This window comes from Manacus vitellinus, unplaced genomic scaffold (assembly GCF_001715985.3).
Source record: "Manacus vitellinus isolate BGI_N305 unplaced genomic scaffold, ASM171598v3 scaffold_6_pilon, whole genome shotgun sequence".
Classification (NCBI taxonomy): Eukaryota; Metazoa; Chordata; class Aves; order Passeriformes; family Pipridae; genus Manacus; species Manacus vitellinus.
In genome coordinates this window covers 21,489,144-21,511,711 of record NW_021940750.1, presented here as the reverse complement: position 1 = coordinate 21,511,711, position 22,568 = coordinate 21,489,144, and the positions used below count along the sequence as shown (strand labels likewise).

At 40.8% G+C, this 22,568-nt stretch overlaps 1 protein-coding gene across 20 annotated transcripts in view; it reads right to left on the bottom strand.

Annotated features, from left to right (window-relative positions):
- The window catches only part of NRXN3 (neurexin 3), a 935,277-nt gene that overhangs the window by 861,161 nt on the left and 51,548 nt on the right, over positions 1–22,568 (bottom strand). Inside the window, exon 1 of one of the 20 annotated variants that reach the window (XM_018082464.2) lies at positions 21,140–21,191. The exons of the other annotated variants lie outside the window; for them this stretch is intronic. The gene's annotated coding sequence lies outside the window, so the exon portion shown is untranslated. Of the gene's footprint in view, positions 1–21,139; positions 21,192–22,568 lie in introns of those variants that run through there. 20 annotated transcript variants of the gene reach the window in all.

Here is a 22,568-nt window from a genome sequence, read left to right as displayed (position 1 = left end):
CCATTACTATATAAATATTTCTATGATAGGTTAGCTTTTCTGCAATTACTTTCTCTGATTTTTTTCCTTCTTTTTTTTTGAATCCCCAAAATCCCCATTATGGGGGGGGAAAGAAAAGGAAAAAAGAAAAAACAACAACAACAACAATTTTATAACTATGTCAATGCAATGGAAAATTCTGATGCAATTTGTAGGTCCTCCTGGCAACGCTGATCACACCTCTAGGTGAATCAGGATACCTACTCACCCAGCTCTAACCTCTTCTTCCTAGATTAATTACTCAGCAAAAGAGACTACAAAGTGTCAGCTAGCACATTCCCATCACTCATACAAGGCAAACTCAGCTGTTCAAATCAATATTCGTTAGCAGGCAGAACAAGCCAGTTTTGAGAGTGTTCTAATTAGACAATAGAGATTATTACAAAACACCTGCAATGTTTGTAATCGTTTAAAATAATGAGAATCAATATTAGCTTCCAAAGGCACCATATGGTAAATGCTTATTCCAGGCAGGTGGTCCCTCACAGGCTCCCAGTGTTTCAAAGTGATCATTAACTTTTTTTAATCTGAATGAACTTGTTCTCCATTAATGCCTCGGCTGCTGGTTTGTCCTCTGCATGTCGACCGCACATAAAGCTGCCTTAATTGCAGTGCCTCCTTGTCTTATGCTGCAGGACCTGAGATGGCTTCTTCAGGGGGTGACACCACCAGAACAGGTCCATCAGTAGAACAACATTGCTCCTCTCTGTAGCATCTGTGGTCAAGAATCTCAGAGGCCTTACAAACCATTTTCAAGCATAAAGTGTTACTCAGTGTTTTCTAACTTAATGTCACAAACCCATGGCCACGCACCCAGTGTGCTACTGCAAACGGTATCGCACAGCAGTGGGGTCTCTGTGAGGTGGCAGCCAGACCTCTCACTGCAGGGCTACAAAAATGAGCTGTGAGAGCCCTACAGTCACACCAATTTCTTTATAAATGGTAAAAATTAAGCTTTATAAATACACATACTGCTTAATCTCATGGAAAACAAGTAAGGTATCTTTTCTGTAAGTCATATCAGCAGATTTGTCTGTATGTCGGCTCAATGACAACTATTCAAGTCACTGATTGTGTTTTCAAATTGCAAGAAAAGCAGATGAAACACCTGTAGTGTTGTGGAAACAATACATAATAACAAATATAAATACCCCCATAAGGTAGCTATTGCCATATTATATTTTCAAACTATTAAATCACTGTGCCCATCATCCCTGACACGCAGCCACTTTTGTTACAAGAAGACGCTGCCTAAATGCACACAGCAGATTATTTAAGACAGATATACAGACTGAATGGTTATCAGTTGAAACAGTAGCGGAAATGCAGAACAGCAATTGAATCACCTGAGTTGGAAATTGAGACTCTGGAGTGAAAACTTCAGGACTTCCAGAATAAGTATCACTGGATTTGTAAGAATTAAAAGTAAAAAGGACCTCTTTTGAAATATTTAACTACTAGTCATGGTACACTTAGCACTGGTGGTGGGCATTAATTCTGAGTAAATCTGGGGAAGGAAAAAGCCTAACAAAGACCAGATGATCTTGCAAGGTCCCTTCCAACCTGAGCTATTCTATGATCCTATGAAATCACAGATCTGCCCAAAGATCAAAGATCTGCCAAAGAAAAGGGCAGATTTTTCTGTCTGCTTTAGAGCAGACCTTGTAATAAAGACAGTGATTTTTCTGCCTTTATTTTATTGTTTGAAATTTTGAGAAATGTCAAAACTCCAGAGAAATATTTTGATCACTGAAATATATCAAGTGGCTTTGCAAGCTACTACTGGGAAAAAAATTAAGCATTTAAATTTAAACTGCTAATAGAATTCTTTTCCAGTTCACTTACCTCCCCTTTAAAGAAACTGAATTTCATTAAAGAAATTTGTCAAAAATATACTTTGCAGAATGTTTTGATAGTCTTTACCATACCCCTGCTATGGACTTCCCACAACACAGAACCTGGGAGACATAAATAATGCATGTGTTGCTCTGCTGCCCTTTCACAAGCTGTAGCAGATGATTCACCAAAGAAGGTGCAGATGAAAAGAGAGGACTTAGCTCCTGGGTCGAACCACGATCAGCAGACCACCTAGATCAAAGTTTCACAAGGCAGTCTTGCCACCCCTCCACCAAGATGTTTCAAAACCTGAAGGCACAAAGATGATGCAAAGCCGTCATTACTGTTTTACTTACCCATTGGTGCCTCCCCTGTTGCTCCACCTGAATTTGTAGCACTGATTTGGACCAGTGTTTTGTCAGTAAGCTTTTCCCACAACTTTTTACCCCTGTTCATTCAGCTTAGTTGGAATTAAATAACCATATCATAGCACAAGATGGGACAGATAGCAACAGGAATGTTTGTTTCGTGAGACAGGAAAGCCAAAGAACACAATAAGAAAACCTGAGGCAGGATTTATTACGAAGTTTGTCCTCGTCCAGAGTTTTATGCTTCATCTTCCTCATTCCTTTTACTTTGAATATATGCGGATGATTGCTTTGAATTGTTCTGGTAAAGCACTGCCTGCTAGAGAGGCTGTGATGACAAACTCTCTGGGCACTGGCATTTGTCACCATGATTGCAATTCACACAACACATAAACTTTTTTAAACTGCTGTGAACATAACTTCAGGGAATTAATAAAACTGCTTTTCAGTCCCCTACCTCATTCCCTTTACAACTTATTCAAATTGCAATTGCTTGCAATGTGCACCCTATATCACATAACTACTTCTGCTACATGTACTTCCTGGGGCCATCTATCACCCCCGTCTATCAGCAAAGTCCTTGTTCTTGTCCAATGATGGCTGACAGGGTACCACTAACACACATGGGTTTGTGTCAAACCTCAACTGACACCCTCCAACCCTCTACTCTGCATTTGGAATTTCTCTTATTCTCAAACCCAACTTGGTCCATTGTTTACAAATCAACACTTCAGCGAGCACTTCCAACAGACCTATATAAGTTTCACACGGAAAACAGCATTTGTGCCACTTTTTTCTTCCCTGGAAAACTCAAAGGCCAAGTTCTCTCTCATTCAAACAGCAGTTACAGCAGCTTTACTCTGTATTTGACAGCTGTAAGTCACTGCTTCCCTGGCCTGGGAGCACAAAAAGCAACGGGCTGTTGAAGGACCTAGTAACGTTCTTTCCAATTAGGAAAAAGTACTAAGCAAAACTATACCTTTACAGAAGTTGTAAGGCACAAAAAATTGAAGTTTGTCTACCCAGGCAGGCAAAGCTGGCTAATCTTCCTTAAGCCACACTCCTAAGTAGTACACTTCAACACTTGTAGCACGTATTTTTATCTTTGTCATTAATTTTATAGCATTCCATGTTATAGTAGGTTTCTTCCTGAGATGCATAAGAATGTAGGTAGTCTGAAGTCTTTCCAAAAACATTTCAAATGAGATAGACTACACTAACAGTAAGAAGAGGCTGTGTCCTGGGGCAAGGAAAATTCCAGCTTGACTCAGACACGTGGCAGAAGTCTGTGTGCAGTGTAAAGACACAATAAATAAAATGGTGGGCCTTTTTAGACATGGCTTCTTTTGGCTCTACTTCTGAGTTCCACACTTATCTCTGCAGAAGGTCTGTGCTCTGACCTACAGCTTCCAGGCTTGGATGTCACAACAGTGTTCGATACATTTAATTGCAGCACTCCACCCCCTGAATTTCTAGTGTGGGCTCTTCTTTAGGAAAAGGATGACAGAGAACAATAACAAATATTGTAATTTAAAATTAACAAAATTATTCAAAACATGTTGGTGTTTTAAAGTTTTGAAGCATCAAGGTGCTTCACCAAGAAAACAATTTACTAACTATTCTTTATGTACAGATCTTCATAGCTGTGCACAGTGGATTCTGGAAGCAAATTAATCCTTAAAGCATCCCAGAGTGCATATATTAGTTCCAGATGGATAGCACCCAGCTTAATACATAAGCACTGCTGAAAGATACATGATCACAATTTCCCTAGCTGAATATTGTACCAAAATATCTCCCCTCCTCTAGTGACCACTCATTGAAGTGGCACGATTGAGTACTATAGTGTTATATTTGTTGTAAGAAACACTATACTGGCTTTTTCCACAGATATTCTCAGTCCTCTACACATGTAGTGAACCAGAAGAGGTCCAAGCTACAAGGAAAATGTGGTAGGTCTAAGCCTAAGCACTGTATTAATTTTAGCTTGTGGCTGATTAATTTAATGCATGTGAAAGGAAGAGATAAGCATTTAATTGTTACTAGAAGTGGAGAAGCTGATCAGGGTTGAATTAGTAGAATCTGTGACCTAATTTCATCATTGTTTTAATGTTCTAAAAACTCAGAGCCTGTGCTCCTGCCAAGATGAGGCAGACTGCTCTTCAGACTGCCTTCTGCAATGGATTTTCCCTTCTCCCTCTCCAACTTGACATTGCTTCTAAATGAAGGTGCTCAGCCCATCAGCTTGTAATTACTTCTCTGTTACCATAAGATACTCTGCCCATTATTTTTTGTGTGCTCAGACCCTGTTTTTCATGCAACACTAGATTTTAGGTTCTACACTAATTTGACCCTGACAGTGGTATGATTGACAGCAGCTCCTTCAAATGTCCCAGAATATGCATATGAATAAAGCACATGCTAGATACTGTATGCTCTGTATCTATATGTTACCACAAAGACATATGTGTTATCCTGGGGAAGTCCTCAGAATAATCAAGTTATAAGACCTTGGAACAACTGAGAGAGGGTTGAGTGTGACACTTAGGTGTTAGCAGAAATGAACCTAACCTCCACTACTCAAAACAGATTTTGTTCTGCAGCCTAGCTCTAACACTCTTACATGCCTAACTTTAGGGTAGAATCAACACCTTTTCCCCTAGAAAAACAAATATATTACCACCCCTTTCCCTTCTTTGCTTCCTTTTGGGAGATCATGCTCTGCATGAGGCCAAAGGGACAAGATTTTCTTAATCTTGAAAAAAAATTAGAAATAACAAAAAGGGAAAGGAAGTGGATTAGGGGTAAACAATTTTGTCTTTGTTTCCTTTCCTTACCTCCCCCTTCCACAAGAAAAAGTCTGTTTGGAAAGCATTTGTTTGCAATGGTTTCGTTCAGTAGGAGACCAAACACCTCAAACTCTTTCTGACACCAGTGGAGTCCTAGGTGCTTAGATGCTTTTAAGGATGAGGCCCTAGGTATGAGAGAGTCTGAGTTATTATCTAACAAAAAAAATAGTAACTGCAATTAGATCTCTCATCCCCCTCTGCCCCCATCATTTAAGACAAATCATTTATCTTCCTAGAAAGCATGAAAAGTAGCAAATTCCACCTACTTATAAGTTGGATAAGGCTGCTTATCCAAAAGGAGATACAACACTCCCAAACAGGACTTCTTCAAAACAAGACTGCTTCTCCTTTGCGATTTACATTTACCAGAGAGTCTGTTATTAGCCTGATATTTTATCTCTGACAATGTGAAAAATATCGCTGCCATAAACCCTGCTGTCCTTAGTAGAAGTGGAACTACTTGGCAAAAGCTAATAAAATGAGGAACAATTACAGCAATCGCCAATGAAGACCGAAGCAGCAGATGAGCCAGCTGCCCGCACATATGTGCGCACATGCACACACACACACAGACAAGCATTTCTTCTTCACATGATACCTACACCAACAGAAAGTGTATCTTAAGAACACCACTCTATTAATTTTATGCCATACAAAGCAGAAGTGCACTGGCATGAAAAGGGATGAAGTGCTTTCACAGATCCTTAACTCCTGACTCACATTTCTCTTTACAAACTTAGGTTATTTATTAAATGGTTCTGCTTTTTCCTGGATTCTTACCAAGGAGAACCAGAAGAGGAGAGACTGTCTAAGATTTTATAAACGCAATAAAACCTTCTGTTCTCTCTTTCCCACCACCTCTACTTTGAAGAAAAGTTTTGAGCAATAAAATGCAACAGTTAAAGAGTGATGAAAGGAAATAGGAAACTGAAACACTTCAAGCTGCTCCAAGAACCAGTGTTGATCAGGGAAACAAATGCCCGTATGTCAACAGTCCTAGGTCTGGAGGAAGAGAAGGAAGGGAAGATCTAAGCTGTCTCAGCAGAGGAAACAGAAAGATATAGGCCTTGCTAGTTCAGCTGGGACATCATGAAGAGTTTGAAAGACGAGAAACGTTTTGAACCTTGGGAATTTACTGCAGCAATAACACTGCCTTAAAAGGTTATTATTCAAGGTTCCTGAGAAAAATTGCTCACTGTCCTCTTTCACTGACCTCTGCTGTGAGTCCCCAGTACCAAAACTTCGAGAAATTCTGAAAATAGAGAATGCAATATTCAATTCTAGAAGTTACTTAGCTGAAATCACTAGAGTCATACAAAACTAAAAGTCACCATTTAGATCCAAGGAGGGAATATTCTGTATGGACAGTGTCGTGGTCCACTCTTCCATGTCTTGTAGGGTCTGTCTTGCAGTGCTCAAGAGGGGTACTTTGGGACATGCTACTGTTTAAAACATACCTGGATTCAAGTTATTCTCCCAGTTGAAGCATTTTGGCAGTAAACTCCATTTGCTGATAGGAAAGGTGTTAATTATTACAACAAGAAATTTGTTCCATTTTTGGAAACTGAAGTAGTCAGACAATATACTCATATAACTATTTTTAGTTCTATTGCAACACTCTTGTTTTCTGAAGGGTTCACAGAATCACAGAATCAACTAGATTGGAAAATACCTCTGAGATCATCAAGTCCAACCCATGACCCAACACCACCCAGTCAACTAGACCATGGCAATAAGTGCCACATCCAGGAAGGTGAATCCACCACCTCCCTGGGCAGACCATTCCAATGTCTGATCACTCTTTCTGAAAAGAATTCCTTTCTAATGTCTAACCTAAATCTCCCTTGGCACAGCTTAAGGCTGTGCTCTCTTGTCCTACTGCTGGTTGCCTGGGAGAAGAGACTGACCTCAGCCTCACTCCAATCTCCTTTCAGGTAGTTGTAGAGAGTGATGAGGTCTCCCCTGAGCCTCCTCTTTTCCAGGCTAAACAACCCCAGCTCCCTAGCCTTTCCTCATAGGGCCTGTGCTCCAGTCCCTTCACCAGCCTCTTTGCCCTTCTTTGAACACTCTCCAGCCCCTCAGTGTCCTTCCTAAACTGAAGGGCCCAGAACTGGACACAGCACTCCAGGTGCGGCCTCACCAGTGCCGAGTATGGGGGCAGAATCACTGCCCTGGTCCTGTTGGCCACATTATTCCTGACACAGGTCAGAATGCCATTGGCCTTCTTGGCCACCCGGGCACACTGCTTGCTCATGTTCATCTTCCTATTGATTAGAACCCCCAGGTCTCTCTCTGCCTGGTCACTCTCCAGCCACTCTGTCCCCAACCTGTAGTACTGTAGGGTGTTGTTGTGGCCAAAGTGCAGGACCCTGAACTTGGTCTTGTTAAACATCATACCATTGGATTCAGCCCATTTATCCAGCCTGTTCAGGTTCCTCTGCAGAGCCCTCCTACCCTCCAGTAGACTGACATTCCCCCCCAACTTGGTGTCATCTGCAAATTTGCTGATGGTGGGTTATGTGGCAACATAGAAAGCCCTGTTTCTCCAGACAGTAAATCAAGAAAGTCTTTCTTCACTGGATAGTAATTCAACAGTGTTTTATCACAGCTCTGAATTCTCCTCCTTTCTCCCTGCAAAATGCCACTGCTGATCAACCTCATTAAGCATGTTACTATACATTAACATACCTCCACTGTATTTGGCCTTAACTTCTTTACATTACTCTAAAGCTTCATGTGATCCAGTTTTGGTCTGCACCTTGAAAGACAAACCAAGGCCCCTGTACAGATTAACTCTGGAGTTCTCTCACACATCTCACAACATCTCTCACCACAGTACCTGTCCACATATTTACACAACTCATCTACAGGTGCTTATTCTTAATGATAAGCCTTCGGTTGCTTATTTTTGCAGATTTCAGAGGAAAGAATTGAGGTGGTTTCCTCAAGCTTGAACTTGCCTATATTTAATAGGTCTACTCTTGCCTTCTCAGAGATCTAAAAAGGCAGAGAAGAAATGGTCAGTTATGCAGTGCCTGAGCCCCTCTGAAGTAGCTGCAGGGGAGGAGGTAAGGACTTACAATGACAACACCTATTCCTTCCTGTTCACAGCAGGACTAAAATCCACCACTTCATTTTGCTATCAGAAGAAAAGAGTAATCAGTCATTGTCAGCCAAGGTAACTATATTCAGAGTGACAGCCTTCATGAGAAAATGTAAAGATCCCATTTTCTATTCTGTGGTCTGGCTAGATCCTTCCATATATCTCTTCTGCCATAAAAAAATCAGGCATTATTACAGTGATGAGGATGGTACAGGCAAGAATCATATAATCATAGAATGGCTTGCATTGGAAGAGACCTTAAAGATCATCTAGTTCAATCCCCCTTCCACAGGCAGGGACACCCTCCACAAGACTAGATTGCTCCAAGTCTCATCCAACCTGGCCTTGAACACTTTCAGAGATGGACCATCCACAACTTCTCTAAGTATCCTGTTCCAGTGCCTCACCATCCTCATAGTAAAGAATTTTTTTCCTAATATCTAATCTAAATCTATTCTCTTTCAGTTTAAAGCCATTCCCCCTTTTCCTGTCACTACATGCCTTTGGAAACAGTCTTTCTCCATCTTTCTTGTAGGCCTCCTTTAGGTAGTGGAAGTCTTCTCTTCTCTAGGCTGAACAATCACAATTCTCTTAGCCTTTCTTCATTGGGGAGGTGCTCATTTCAGTGGCCTCCTCTGGACTTGCTTCAACAGGTCCATGTCCTTCCTATGCCGAGGACCCCAGAGCGGGATGCAGCACTCCAGGTGGGGTCTCATCAGAGCAGAGTAGAAGGGCAGAACCACCTCCTTTGACCTGCTGACTACACTTCTTTTGATAAACAACAGATATTTTCTTCTTTTTAAGAGATAATTTTTCTATTTTCTCACAATCATAAATGTAAGGTTCATCAGTATTTGTGGGGTTCCAAATTGTGACCTTCCCACCTCCCCTGAACTGCCTGCTTCATATTCCATACATCTGCCAAGAAGATTCTTCTTTGATGCTAATTAGCCTTAGTCTCCTGAACTCCAAGACAGTTGTCTTGATGTACTCAACTACAGAGTGTGGCCTCTGTGATTACGCAGTGAGGTCCTGGTCAGCTCCTGTCCCAAAGCCCAAGATTTATACGTTGCCCCGTCTCCTTTTGGCTTGGCATTATGTGCTCTGCCAGTGGTCTGAGTCATTCCCTTTAAGATGCAGTGGCCCCAAGATGGGACTGACAGGCTGTGATGAAGAGGGACAGAAGAAGGGGATAGATGCTCCCTTTATTTTGTCATTGCATTTACCCAAGTGCTGCAAGAGAAATGTTACCAGGAAGTTGTTAAAGGGCAACTTTTTCTGGAGTCACTGATACATCTCCCTGTGACATTTACTCTGTGAGGAATGATTTATCCCTTCAGAAGGAAAGGCCTGAGTCACAGCTCAGCAATAACAAGTAAATCACCTTCTCGAGAAAGATAATGGCTTTGCCTAACATAGGGCATTTTTAAATTTATCAGACCAAACTCTTAATGAATACTTAAATTTTATGTTTAGAGTATGTATGGTATTAATGCCTCAAAACAGTCAAGAATATCTGAGGTTTATTCCCTTCTGTGCTACCAATTCCCTACAGGACCCTCTTCCTCCTTTTCCCCTTGGAAGACAAGACACTAACCATTCCCTAGCCCACACAGTAATTATGGGAACACAATCAATACTGGCAAAGAAATCTGACTCATGGATTGGAAGTACCAGTGGGAGAGTAAGGAGTACTGGCTACTCATTTTTCTACTATTCCAACAGAAACATAATAGAAGACCCACAATCAGGAGAATAGACTCATCTGTACTGAGAAACTTCCTAGCACAAAATTCTTCCTAGCGCTACAAAGCCTGACATATGAACAACAACAAAGAAAAAAAAATCACAGGAAGAGGTAAGAACATAAAAACAACAGTATTAATAAATAATATTCACCACCAGAATGTTTTTTAACACCGTTCCCCATGTCTTATCAGGTTAGAGCAACTTATGCTCTGCCCCAAACTGTCTGCTATTCACTATAAGATTATTCTCCAGTGATGTATTCTCATTATTTAGCCTAATCCACTTTGAAGTGATTTGAGCTCCAGTTTCTGCACAGGTTTAACTTTGATCACTTACAAGTGGAATCCTCCAGACATACACAACAACTATGCAAGTACAAGGAAAAGACACAGAAGAAACACAGGGTCACAGTTAAGCATGTACTGGAAAAGCTCTACAGTGTGACCTACACAGAATTACTGGAGGAAAGGAGAGAGAGATTTATACCTATTTACATTATCCTTGCTTCAAACCAGGAGCAATTTCTCCTTACTGTAAAACACAGAAATTTTCTATGAGAGTTGCTCAAATATAAGATGCAAAAGGAGCCTTCAGCTGCAGCCACTTCAGCCTAGAAAATGACGACACAGTGATAATGTCAGACAGGGTTAAAAAGCAGAACAGAAGTCCAGCAGTTGTACCTCCACAGGGGAGCTTAGGTATCCAGAAAGTTTCTGGCATTATTCAGTGCTGCAAAGAGCAAGATCAGCAGAGCCTGCAGGTAAATATTCTCACCTGCAGCAATGGTGCTCAGGTGATCACATGCCAGCATGTGCACCCTGTACTCTCTACCAAAAGTCTGCTTCAAGTTGTTACGGGATCCTGATGTGATCAGAGCTTAAAGGTGCATCAGTCAATGCTTGTGCATGTGGTGAGCAGGACCACAAGTGCTTTATACTCAGAACTAAGCCAAATGTATTTTTAGGATGGAGAAAATGAAAAGCAAGGACATAGGACAGGCTAGAAAAAAAAGGGAGGTTTAAAATTACCTGTCTTGCTTTTGCTAAGGGCCTTTTCTCTTTCCCACCTGCAAATTTCAAGACACAGTTTCATAATCTGGATTGCAGCACATCGTGCACAGTCCTAGCAGGTTCCCTGGGAAAAAGGTCTGTCCTTACACCGTGTCTGTCTTTTTGGTTACCAGCGCCAGTATTCTCCCACAGCAATGTTGTGCTGCAAAGCCTCTGCCTATTAAAGTCACAATCTTCTTCAAGCCCCACTGCACACTTCAGAAGGTCCTTTCCCTCAGCCATATGATCCACCCCACCCAGTTACACACATTTTCCTTTGGTCTGAAATGTCTTCTCTGAGTTCATCCTTTGAAGGAGAGAATGATGTGGCATAGGAAGGGGTAAGAAAAATCCCATCTGCCATACAATCATTAAAAGTTCTGCTTAAGGAAGAGCAACTGCATTTGGCCATGTATTGCATGTCAATATAGACACTGCTCTCTTCCAGTAACAGCTGCAGACTAACTGCACTGGCCTGTGACAAGCCATTATTTCTCAGAAGTGGTCCAAAGATTGCCAAAAGGTTAAAAACTAGAGGAATGCACACCGTTTTACACTCAGCCAAAATGCATATCCTGCAGCCAGTCAGATCACATGTTCCTTGACTACTCTGTGAGATGGGTCCATCTGCAAAGAAAGGGAGCAATGCCTTGAGAAAGGACAAAAAAAACCTGATAGAAGTAATTTCTTCTAGGCAAGCGATACCACGCTGTCACTCTCTGTTTAAGCATACATAGATCACTTAGCTGACGTGAAGCCTGCATTTGGTAAGAAAGAAAAGGACAAATGGAAAGCATCCACCAAACTTATCTCTCTTCACCTTCTATTGCAAGCCCTTGGATGCTCCATGAATCCAATGTCCAGACTGTTTGCTCCACTGCACAGAAATGCCATCATGCTGAGAGTCATTTGGCAACACCTGCCAGTGATGACTCTGTTTTATAACAGTCCATTAGCACAAGGTTCTTAATGAAAATGAAAGCTGGTAATGAAGCCAAAAGGCAGCAGCAGCCTGTAGTCTGGGGAGGGTAATTAAGGTAGAAGAGATGGGGAGATTGAAGAACAAAATTAACACATAGAAAAAGGAAAAAGAGACCTGGTAGTGCATTAGCACTAATGCAGCTATGGCAAACCATCCAGTTTCCTTTATGAAAGCATTTTGTTTGCATTTGATGGACTATTTTTTTATTGCTAGCTGATATAACAACAGATTATTGCTCCATCAGAGATACAGACATCAACTAGAGTAACGTACACAAGATTTCAACGTGGAGCAGATAAAGAACCTCCAGAAAATGAAGGCTATCTATATATCTATATTGTGGTATATTTGTGCTTTGGAGAAGGGAAAAGATTTAAGTGATCCTCCTGTAAGTTGCTACCTCACGTTCACTAGGTGTGGAAGAGAAAGACTGGCTGCCAAGAATGGTTTATTTTCCATACAATTGTCAAAAGTCAGTGGCTCACATCTTTTCACTCGGTAAAGTACTCTATAAGCTATTGCTATGGTTCTCATTGTTAAGATGTTCCTTCTTGATACTGGACCTAGAATACCCTTGTATGATTAAGCAGTACCCTTTCTAGGCAACTCCTCTGAGATAACCCCAGGATAATTCTTTTTTCTTCTGTGCATTTATGTTCTGTATGTGTTTGGAGATAGCTTTCACATCTTGCCACTTTCTCAGCATGAAGTCCTAGCATACATACTAGGTCATTCACTCTTCCCTCATAATCAAGTCATGCATGATCTTAATCATCAAGCCCATTCAAAATTCTTACAAATTGTTTGACATATCTCCACCTTACAGTATTTAAGGTCCTTAGAAATTGAGTCTAGGTGCAGCTTATCAGATCTCTTTACAGATGAATTATCCACCTACTGCTTTAGGAAGGATGTCATGGCATTTATGCAACATTTATGCTGTTTTCTATCCACACTGAGGATTGCAATTCTTCTCATTCTAGTCAGATCTACACATTTCATTAATATGTCATTTCTTCCCCTCTTTGTTATCACTAAGAAAAGCACTAGACAGAAATGACAGTAACTTCCAATTTGTCTAGCCTTCTCAGCTCATGAAAATGCTGTTGCATTTTGAATTACTAATTTATTCTAGAAAACTCTTCATGTTAAAGCCAATTTTTAATTGTGGGGTGTTTTTTTAAGTAAGATTATATAGGGCTTTTTGTCAAATAATACATTGAAATCTAGATGTATCACAACCACTGTCTCCTTTTCATCCATTAATTTTGTAACTGAGTCCAAAAGTAATCAAATGTCTTCTATGAGTTTTGTTTATTAAATGTTGCTGATAATTGCTCATGGTTCTGTTACTCTGTATAGTTGCAAATTCATTATTCTTAATATTGTTCCCATTATTTTATTAGTGGCTGATAAGGCCTTTAAGAAATAGTTTGAAAGTTAATTCATGTAATTGTTTGGTGAAGGACTAGAATTAAGCCATGCACAGAATCTAACTGTTGAAAAGCTGCCATAGCTTTTAATTCTCATGAGCATAATATAAAGGACCAGAAAAAATATGAGCAGACAAGGACTACAGGCTATGTTATGATAGCTACACTATTGCAATACAGTTAGGGCATACACACAATGTACCACAACTATTAGAGAAATCCAGAAAGGTTTGACAGCCTCACAGAACAAAAGACTGATGATCCCAGTGCCTGTGGGTTTGGCTAATTTTTACATATTCCATTATCATCTTATACAGCACAAAGATATCTCATGGACTTCAGGTCTCAAATATTGGAAATAATAATAGGAAAGCTGTACTTAAAGGTCTTTCTTTGAAATAATGCCAGCAAGGTAGGGGAAAGGTTTAAGAAGGGGGAAATATGAATCTCCAGAGCCTTGTGAGAGAACAAGAGGAATTTTTGCTTTCCTTCTCTGAGCAGCCACCATGCCAACACTTGAGAGCAAGGGGTACCACAGATGGATAAAGGAGGAGACTGACACTCCTTGCACCATCCCCATGGTGTCAAGTGTCTCCAGATCCTTTTGTTTTGCCCCCGTTGAAAATTCATAATAACATTTCTAAACATTTCCAGCAGTGGCAGTAGTAGTGGCACCAGCAGAGAGCTCTGTCAGATAGCAGGACAGCCTGCTGTCTGCTTTGGCTCAGACACTGTACCTGGGAAGACTGGAGACCTACAATCAAACCTTTCTATGAGTGGATTGAATAAATGGCTCTATTTACAGCTGTTTATGTGGCATCCCAGCAGTCACCAAGTAAACACCTGAACCTAGGCAACTGCTGGCCTGTAACTAGAGACTGGGCATGTAATAAATACAAAGCTCAGTAAAAAGACAGATAATCTTGTAATAAGAGACTCATTAATCAGTCTTGTTCTTCCAGTGTTTCCCCCTTTCTTTAAAGCACTCTACTAACAAAGTGAAATTTCTATATACAATGAAAGGTAATCTCCCCATTTCTTGGCAAGCCAGTGTCTCAAATGCAGTTGGGACTTTTTAATTAATACTGGATGCCTGTGAAAGACTAAGAAAATGCAACAGAAGCAAATTCTACATTGTGTAAGAATAATATCATTCCTTAGGCTCACTTCTAATGTGACTTCGATGTGACTTGCGGTACCTAGTGTGTTCTGCTGAAAGTGCACTCAGCTCTGTAGCTCTGTGCCAACAGGAATCTGACTCTCTGGGCTCTGTTCCCAGCCTCAGTAGTTCACTTTTATCTCTGTGGAAAATCAGGTAGTCTCTGTCCTTCACTGTCTTCTTCTGTTGAGAGGGAAATACTAAGTGCTCTGAGTGACTACATAGTACCTCCTCTTCACAGCTCTGCCAGCGTATCTTGTTTTTAGCTCTGCTGTCCAAACAAACCCTACTTGTTGAAGGCCCAGAGTTATGCGCACTTAACTGACAAAAGAGCAAAACTACTCTAACTTAGAACCAGAGCAAAATTAGTAAGATCAGAATATGTCTGACACCACAAAAGCAATGACAACAAACATTAACTGGCTCTTTCTTGGTTCATGTAATGTAGAAGGGTAAAGACCATACAGTCATAGCCACTGTTGTGATTGCAGTCCCTAAGAACAGAGCTAAAAGTCTTGAGGGAATGGGGACAGCACACACAGTGGTGAAACATAAAGTAAGAGTAGTAGCAAGGGTAGGACAAACAGACTTTCTGCCCTGGTCACTTCTCTGAAGAAGGTGTCACACCCAGGTGAAATATGTTAGGAGCCTATCAGTCACTGCTGCCACAGCTGCTGCTTGGGGAGCAATGACTCCCAAAAGCTGGAAGCTGCAAAGTGGAGAGCAAACAGCAGGTTCAGAGGCAAGATACAGCCCCAAGGTGGGAAGTCAGCACCCCAAATATTAACTTGCCTGTCTTTGGCTTCAACTACCCTGCGTAGGAACAGAGAACATCCTTCCAATCTATTCTTCGAGTAGTACAAGCTGCAACTAATTAGTCTCAGGAACAGACATTTTAGAAGGGCCTGTAGTGAGTGACAGGACAGGGCCTAATGGTTTTAAACTAAAGGAGGGTAGATTTAGTCTAGATATATGGAAGAAATTTTTCACAATGACGGTGATGAAACACTTGGAACAGGTTGCCCAGAGAGGCGGTGGATGCCTCATCCCTGGAAACGTTCAAGGTCAGGTTGGAATGAGGCTCTGAGCAACCGCATCTGGTTGAAGATGTCCCTGCTCTTTGCAGGGGAGTTGGACTAGATGACATTTAAAGGTTCCTTCCAAACCACACTATTCTATGATTATATGATTCTATGAAAAATAAACCGCTCTGAGTGTAAAAGCTCAATTTCACTTGAAAGCAGAGCTGCTATATCTTTGTGAGAAACACCTAAGCCTCTCCAGCAATACTGAGGTTAGCATGGACCCTGCATGCCACTGTTCCCATCATGCACACATTCAGCAGAGCACCTGCTGGAGTTTTTGCCCCAATCCCATAATCCCTCTCCTATTTTCTGGCATTATTTGCTTTCTCAGCACCAAAGCACAATTTCTCTAGGATCTTCAGGCAGTGCTGCACTGTAAACCCAAGTGGTGCCAGAATCAGAAGAGGTGAAGAACAGGGCTAAAGGTGAACTAAACTCTTTGCTCAGGGCTGCAGCCCGAAGTCCAGGCTCCTGCCTGTGGTGACATCTGCTAGGCCTGTAGGAGCACAGGCCAGCCTCCAGGCCAGTTTGCAGATAAGGTGCAGCATGACCCAGCCTGCAAGCTGTGTTGCCCCCACAGAGTCTGAGCATGCCAGTCCCATGGGGCAATTTCTCTTCTCATCCCAAGAGAGGGCTGAGCCCCCCATTTTTACCAGCATTGTGTCTGCCCCACTCATTACTCAGTGGGAGAAGTAAGAGAGGGACTGAAATAACACAACACATCTGACATAATGTGGTTGAATGTGTGACCACAGCATGGGGCACGAGAAGAATACTCTTCTTCTTTTGTACCTACTACCCAAAACCTAGCACACTTACAGAGTAATGCTACGGTCCGTGGGGGAGGGGAGAAGGGCCCCAGCACTGCACAAAAGGGTCCAGCAAGGTTTGAGGTTGTAATGCAATGCCCAGTTTAATGGGGGTACAGAAGGGTTTTATGAGCTCCGGTATGGAATGCACCAGAAAACGGGATGGAGCATGAGACAGACAACCAGGGAAATGAATAGGGATAGGGACTCAGGCGAAGAGGGAGGGACTAGGGAGGAACACAGGAATGGTAGCTCTCTCCTCTCTGCAGCCTTCTCAGCCAATCAGAGAGGGAAGCAGGGAGCAGGTATGCCTGGGCAAGCCCGGGAAGTACAAATCTCGGGGAAACATACAGTGTACGTATTTGTAAACACATAAGAACTGCAAAGTCCGTATAATAAAGTCCCTTCAATCGCTGTATATGTTTTTCCATTCCTGAAACCGTTCCCATTCTGATCCTTGTTCCTTCACAGAGTAATTAATTTAGTTTCATGCAACAGAAGACATGAAAGTTATCTCCACTTCCATTTCACACACGGACAAACTGAAGTTCACTGTGGGCAATCAGAACAGTCTGAATCAAAATCAGAGCAACCAAGAACTGAACTGAGGACTCTAAATCTTGTGCCTAAACATCACCTTTCCTTTCTCAGCATGACCTCCTCCCAAGCTGAGATGCTACTTTTCCATATTAAAGGGTATTACTTTCCTCCCTAGAGAGACCTGAAGGCTGAGCTAGCTTCTCTCCTTTCTCTTTGCTTAGAGAAAAAAAAAATCCCTCATCCACAAACACACTCCAAAGGCAGTCTTATTTAATCCCAGTGTAATTCTCACTGCTCTTTCTTAATCCTTTCACCTGTGAGATAATTGCCAGCATTATGGGAAGAACTCAGTGTTAATCATAGACTTGCATAAAAAGCGACAAAGAACCAGATCAAACAGACCAAAGAAAATCACAAGGCCTGTTTCAACCATGCTCATACATATCTATTCCAGACACCCTGCTGAACTAGCCTCTTTCACAACATATGAAAGGTCTGCTTATGGGCCTAGAAGGGAAGGCCATGAAAAGCCATGTCAGTAAATGAAGGCTTTAGTCTTCTCCTATTGCATTGTGGAATGAGATGTCACAAAAATCAAAGAACCAAAATTAGCTACCAATATCTAGCTGCATAATATTCAGCAAAAAATATTGTAATGTTATCTTCTCACTTCATTCTGTCCAGCAGATCAGTGTTCACAGTAGATTCTTCTCCCACCACTTACTCTGAGACACTCCTCCCAGACAAGAGTATGTATGTTTCTACTGCACTTCCTTCTGCTTCCACACCTTCCCTCTTTCCACTGCCAATGCTGTACATCCATTCTTCTTACTCATAACTGAAAAAAGATTTACACTCTTTCATTATTTAAGTGCCCTCCTTCTTTTACACTTGTCCTTAAAATTCATTCCTTCGAGGAGAAACCCATATTGTCTCTGTGTGCTCATACGTACTTCCCCAACAAAATCCTTACACAGCACACTTGGGGCACCTCTGCATTAAGATAGGTTTTTCCATTCTGCAGATTTTTTTCAAAGAGAATATGTGTTGTTCCCTTTTTAAAATATGATTGCTATTTCTGCAATCATGTATGTGTTTATCAACAGATAAATACAGTTTTAATCTTTGTAGAGTATTGCTTTAGCAAGTGGAATCTAATTGAGAGAGGCCCTAGTAGAACAAGCAAGTTATCCGGTGGTTTATAGAACAGATTGCATTGGTGCTTACAGAAACAGAAATGGACAAGAGAACTCTGGCATTTATTGCCTGTTCTCCTCCAGCTCTCTCCATCTCCCTGTGCTTCTGCTTATTCAACTGTAAAACAAGGAAAACAAATAATTAACCTTCTTACTGGATGAATGTGAAGCTGAATGATAATGCTTTGTACTTATTGTGCATTGTTTTCAGGACACTCTCTAAGTGTCAATGCAGCAGCCTCCTTGTGCGGTGGTGAAGGGCTTTTGTCCCCACTCCACTGCCACGGAGGCACAAAGGCCCCAACAATTCGCAGGAAAAGCCAGATGCAGAGCCACAGACACCCCTCTCACTTCTGAGGCCTCCCCACTAAGCATGATGCTTTTCAGGAATGTACTCCAAGTATTTATGATACACTTACCAGTTCAGGAGGTTGGTAGGTTGTCAACGTGCTACATGTGCACTGATGACAAACAATCGGCACACAAAACAAAGAGAATTTTTTTAGGAGATTCACAGACAGATATGGCTGGAAATAGCACAGGGGAGGAAAAGCAATCATTCATAAGAGTGGAGGTCATAACTCAGTATCTCTTAAAATGAACTGCTGAGAAATGGCCAAGTGGAAATCCCAGAAAATAGAGCTGTAACAAGCTCAGTGCCAAAAAGAAGGAAATCAGTGTCTATCCACTGAGCACATCAATATGGAAACTTGTTAAGAGGTTTCAAGCTCCAAAATCAGTCAGATGGGAAAAGAGTGAGAGACAAAGCGATTTCTGAAATAAATTTATTTTGGGTTATTTTTGGAAAAGGAGACAAAAAGGAGGGACATGGGTACATTGGAAAGCTGACAAAAATCATTATTCTCTGTAAATTGCTTTGACATTGTATAGGCAGTGACCTTCACAGAACTACCAGTTTAATGGCATTTACTTCAGCAGTAGCTGATTTCACTGTTAAACAGGGATGCATAGCACAAGATTACACAACTAAATCACTCTTGTAAATATTTAATATCATTGCCTTCTTTTTTTTTCTTTTTAACAAATCACTATCAAAGGCAGTAGAAAACACATTTATTTATTCTATCCCAGAAAAAGCTTAGTGCTCATGCATTTTATCTATCTAGTTCTCCAAATGACTTTGACACTTGAAAGCCCTTGTGATCAAAACAGTCTGAAGGAAGGCAATTTTGCAACCATTTAAGAACTGATTTCATGCACTGATCAACATTTACCAAACTTGCCTGATGCAATAGCACAAAGTTTAACCCAGAAGATTGATAGCAAACACCTGAAGGAGAAAATTAGCAAGAAAACTGCACTGGTTTAAATAAAAGTACCTTAGAAGACAAAACTAAAGAAAAATCTGAGATTATGTCTCCACTCTTTCCCCCAACCATAAAAAAAATTATCAGTATTTGGGAAATCAAAGGGAACTAGCACTAACAGAAAAAAAGTCATACTTTTGGCTGACAATACAATAAGCACATCCTCCACACAATATATTCGTTGCACTATGGACAGACAGTGCAGCATAGCAGATTTCTCATAAAATACATTTATTTTAAAGATGGAGTCAATAGAGAGAAAGAGTACAGTACAAGAATGCAGCAAAGAAGAATTACTAATCATGTCTCTAGTATCATATCTAGTAATATAAAATTGACTGAGAAATTTAAATGCTGAGCCTGGAATTGAGTACACAAAGCAAGTTATTTCTAAAGACAGCCTTACGATCTGTACATTTTGATTTTTTTCAACTTTAGGCAAAGACTTTTTCCACAATCTGGCATAAATGGTCTGTCACATTGTGGCAAAAATGCTATTCTGTTCAAATTGCGGATGATCAATGCCAGAAAGTGTTCTTTATAACAGTACTTCAGGAGACAAGTAACAAAAGTTATGTGTCTTTTCATCAATTTAGCAACAGGCGAAAGACAAATCAACGGATATCTAGGAACTGAACAAATTCTGGGGAAAAATAATTTGGTAAACTGAAAGATAAAAAACATGCAGAGACCAGTTTGCCCCACGTGCCTGCAGACTTCATTGGCACTGTCTGCAGAAGAAGATTATCCAAAATAAATATTAAAATGGTCAGACAGAGGTATTATTTGGATGATGGAGCTGGCCGGTCCTGCAAGGCACTGGTGCCTGAAACGTGTGTGCCCTTTGTCAGAGCTGGGAAATGCAAATGCATGGCGATCTAGGTGCTGCCCTGGGTTTTAAAAAAGCTTGCAACATCTTTAATGCAGAGCTAAACGAGAGCCTGTAATCCCTGCGCTGCGATGCAGCAATGTGCTCTCCCCTCACAGGACAAGCCAGCAGCTATGCAAGATCCTTTTATCAACATTCACAGGGCTGGAAAATAACTGTTCACAGTTTGATTCCCAACATTATCGAGTGAACCAAGAATTGCTTAGAGAACTGGCAGCTGAATACACATGTAAAAGACAAAGGTTCTTCAGTGATATTTATTCTAGCCAAGTTTTAATATTTCAAGGCTTATAGCAACTAACTCTTTACATAATCAAATGTAATTATCTGATCCCAGCTGGTGATCAGAACATTCATCATCAACCTGGTCATTATTAATATAACAGTAATAAGGGAAATAAGGTGTGTGCTTCATAACGCTGGCTTAATATGATTCACTGTACCTAATAAGACCACAGCTCTCTTTCAAACACAATTATTTTATAAAATTATACATTTTTGTTACCACTACTAACAATGAACAATCACAAAACTATATTATTTTAGAACAAATACTGAAATGTTTTTTAAAGTCTTCAGTAAAAAGAATTTGGTCAATTAAAAGGAATCATGCTTTGCTTTAGAAATAATCTGACCCATAAGCAGATCCCCAGTCAAATTGTGACTTGAGAGAAAAGCTCGATTAAAATGCATGCAATTGACAGAATCAAATCGTAAACACTTACCTACAAATACTACATACCATCTTCTTGCTCTACTGTAGGAGAGGAGGTGATATCTCAGGCACCACTGTGTGGTACTGCTTGGCAAATGCTACTGACTTTTTTAATGGTGACAACTGTGTACACAAATTCTAAAAGTACCAGTTCTGTTTAAAGCCTTTCCCCACAAACCAGAGCTGGTACAGAACCATTTCTACCAAATGCTTTGCAGCCTTTAACAAGAGAACTGAGGCCATCATTTAGTGAGAATGATCCAGAATCTCTCAGGTTAGTGTTGGAACAATTTCAGAGTCAGAATCTTCCCTGCAGTATTTCTTTTACGTGAGTGCATTTCCTCTGCTTCAGTATCAGGTGTACCATAATAAAATCCTTTCAGAGCAGTGAAAAATATGCCTCTAAATACCGTTACATCAAACCTCTCAGTATAAAAAGCATATCTAGTATAAGACCAGCATCTCACAGAAAATCCTTCTAAAACAGAATTTTTGGATTTTATCCCTGCAGGTACACAACACATTCCCAGGTTGAAAACACTGTTTATTTCTATGGGTTTCTCTGGTAGTTTATGGAACACAATAGACTCAGCACAACTTGCAGGATAGGTCATCTGTAACATAAATTTCGAAACAAAAAGGCTTCAAAAACAAATGAATATGTTACAACCTGTGAGTGCTGGGTTCACACATGACTCCTTGCTCTCTGCAGCGGTATTTTCTATTATCCTCCTTTATTTCATAGCCTATCAGTACTGATTTCTATTTGGATATGTGCACTCAAAACTATCAAGGCTCTTGAAACGAATGTGGAGATGAAAACCAGCATGAGAAGGAGCTGTAGCTCCATGAAAGCAATGAGTACGGCCACATAAAAGAAAGGTGCTGGGTGTCACAGGAGGATGTGCATTGCCAAAATCAGAATGAAAACCCAGAATCCTGATGTGGGGAAAATCACGCACCATTAGACATGACTTAATAACTGACAGAGATGACACTGTGTGCGTTATATCCGACGATTTGAAGAGGCATGACCTTCTTCACAGTAATAGTTTTACAGCCATTTGCATGGCATGCATTCACTAATCTCTAGTCAAAACATTTATTATCTGGTAAAGCGCTGCAAATAAGGCTGCTGTTTCTAAGCCCTTATTCTTAATGTATAAGATCCAGGTTACATGGCACATATTTTCTAAACTGTTCAATACCATAACGCTATCACTTTAGCCCAGAGAAGACCACAATGAGCCCTAAAACGGGAAACTCCCGTGTTTCACAGGGTTTCCTATTTTTGCAGGGTTGTCTGATGTGTGTAACAGGGTCTATTTCAGTTCCTGATGGCATTATCACCATTTTGCTGCATTACCATAAAGCACAGGAAATAAGCTATTACCCACCACACTCCTCCCAAACGTTATCACAGAGAATCATGCGCTCAC